The sequence below is a fragment of the Otolemur garnettii genome, unplaced genomic scaffold (assembly GCF_000181295.1).
Source record: "Otolemur garnettii isolate 467f Iridium unplaced genomic scaffold, OtoGar3 scaffold00308, whole genome shotgun sequence".
NCBI classification, from domain to species: Eukaryota; Metazoa; Chordata; class Mammalia; order Primates; family Galagidae; genus Otolemur; species Otolemur garnettii.
In genome coordinates, this window is record NW_003852703.1 from 480,724 (window position 1) to 483,440 (window position 2,717).

The window sequence follows — 2,717 nt, forward strand, 5'->3', positions numbered from 1 at the left end:
TAGTACAAATGCTGTAAAATTTCCATTATTTTTGATAGCTGAATAATATTCTATGGTATACATGTACCATAGCTTACCAATCCATTGCTGAGTTGAAGGACATTTAGGCTGTTTCCACACTTTAGTGATTGTAAATTGGGCTGCAATAAACAACCTAGTACAAGGCTGTATATGTAGAAAACCACGTAATAAATGTGAGCCTGAAACAGCTAATCCTTCAAAACAAATCTTGAGTGGCTCACTGGGCCTAAATTTAAAACAAAGCCAATTGGCCATTTTTTGACTAGAGGTGACACATGGACTCTGAATTGACTCAGAAACCCACATTTCTGTTCAAAGGTTGGGATGTCTAGAGCTCACCAGTGCCAATTAGAGCTCACTTGAGTCAACCAATCATAAATCACCAGCATCAACCAATCAGAGCTCCCTGGAGCCAACCAGTCAGATCTCACTGGAGTTAACCAATTAGAAATCACCAAAGTCAACCAATCAACAAATGACAAATCATCAAAATCAAACAATCAGAGCTCACTGGAGCTGAGTGAACCCATCAGAAATTACCAGAGTCAACCATGCAGAGCTCATTGGAGCCCACAAATCAGAGCTCACTTGAGTCAACTAATCAGAAATCACCAGAGTTAACCAGCCAGAGCTCACTGGAGCAAACCAATCAGAGCTCACATGAGTCAACAAATTAGAAATCACCAGAGTCCATAGTCAATCAATCAGAAGTCACCAGAGCCAACCAATCAGAAATCGCCAGTGGTGTTTGTGGTTCCACATGGGAAGATAGGTTGAACCTTGTTGTTTGCAGTACCCAAAGCAGCCATACATGGTAAAATTCTAACAGTGGAGATATTGGAACTTGTTTGCCATGAGGGGGAGAAAAGACAGAAAGAGGTCAACACTTAGAGAATAGTCTGTATTTTTTTTTTTTTTTTGAAGACAGGGTCTTACTGTGTCACCTTTGGTAGAGTGCTGGGGCACCACAGCTCACAGCAGCCTGCAACTCTTGGGCTTAAGTGATTCTTTTGTCTCAGCCTCCCAGGTAGTTGTGACTACAGTCACCCACCACAATGCCCGGCTATTTTTTGTTGCAGTTATCATTGCTGTTTTAGCTGGCCTGGACCAAGGATTCAAACCCACTAGCCTCCGTGTATGTGGCTGTGCTGTAATCACTGTGCAACAGGTGTCCAACCTATTTTGTAAAATTTTGTAATGAATATTTTATAAACAAAGGTAGATTAAGCTACAATTTCCCATTTTTCCTGTGTCTGGCAACCTTTGGAATGTATGTGAATACTTCATTAGCATAAAAGAACCTGATTGGGAACCCAAGTAAGAACTTTTGCTATAAAACCCCAACCATTCCTTTGTCTCTACTGGGAGAACATCTCTTTCCTCCAAATTCCTCTTCAGAACAACTTTTCTTCACACACATTATACGTGTAATTAAAACCATTTAAGTTAAAACTGATTGTGTGCCATGAAAAGATACACTGGTAAACTGACCTAAATTATAATTGTTTGAATCCACAGTAATTTCCTGTGTACACCCAAAAGGCATCTGAAAGAGCAGCATGATGTCTGAAAGGCCCTGAAAAGTGGCACTTGCTGTAAGTAATTGAGCACTATTATTATTTACAGATTTATTTTGTTAAGAAACAAGAAGCAAAGGCCTGAAAGTTTCAAGCTGTGGCTATTCACTTTTGGTGTCTGTGTTTATGTACTTTTTTTCATTTGTATCTTGGTCATTATAGCTTCCTGGAACAGTAGCCACTAGAAGATGTGGCTCCTGAAATGCTGCCTGGACCTGGCTGGTGAAGGTTCCAGGAGTGAAGCAACCATCAGTAGGAGTGACTCCAGTGCCAGCATCAAACTTCTGCACAGCTGTTGGCCAGTATTCCTGGTGGATATGACACTGACATCAGCAGGGTTTTCAATGGCAACAATGGCATGGGCTGCCAACAGAAGCTTTTCCCAGGTCCTCTTCAGATTTATGATGGGGATGCCATCACTTTTCCTTTTGTAGATGTACTGTTTCATTTGGAAGTCAACGTTGGTGCCACCTAAGTGGGTTCCTACTGCAAGAAATTTTAGGGCATCCTCCTCCTTCATTTGCAGGACATGAAGTGATCTGGACATTGTGAAAGTTTCCCTTTAAGTTACCGTGGGACTCCAAAACAACGCTGCATGGACCCTCCCTGAGCAGTGCTGAATGGAGGCTATAATCTTTTAAACAGAGATTGTAGAAAATAAATGTTAACTGTAGGAATGACCTATGATAGAATTTAAATCTTGTGGCAGACTGCTGGAAAGGAGAGGAAAATACTGAAATGTAGGGACATGGAGAATGGAGAGAAAGGATTATTGTAACAATTTTGCTGATATATCTTGTTGGCACCTAACCTACAAAGGAACTCAATCTCTGTACTGTTTCCTGGAAACAATCCTCTTAAGACACCACTGGGTGCTGCTGGGTAGGCTTTATTGTGTAATGTTTAGTCTAAAACCTATCTAATCTCTGTGTAAATGATTTTGTCTATACCTTGAAAATTATGGCTGTGGATATAAAAGTTATTTGTTTTTAAAAAATATCTTCGCCTGTGACCCTCTTCAGGAAAAAAAAAAAAAATATGTATATATATATATATATATAAAAAGACATACTTTAGGTAATTTTCGAGGTTTTTCAATGATATAGGTGGGCCAAAAAT

General features: G+C 39.9%; 1 pseudogene; it reads right to left on the minus strand.

Annotated features, from left to right (window-relative positions):
* Positions 1-1,699: 1,699 nt before the first annotated feature.
* Positions 1,700-2,194, minus strand: LOC100962761 (annotated as a pseudogene).
* Between the last annotated feature and the right edge of the window lie 523 nt (positions 2,195-2,717).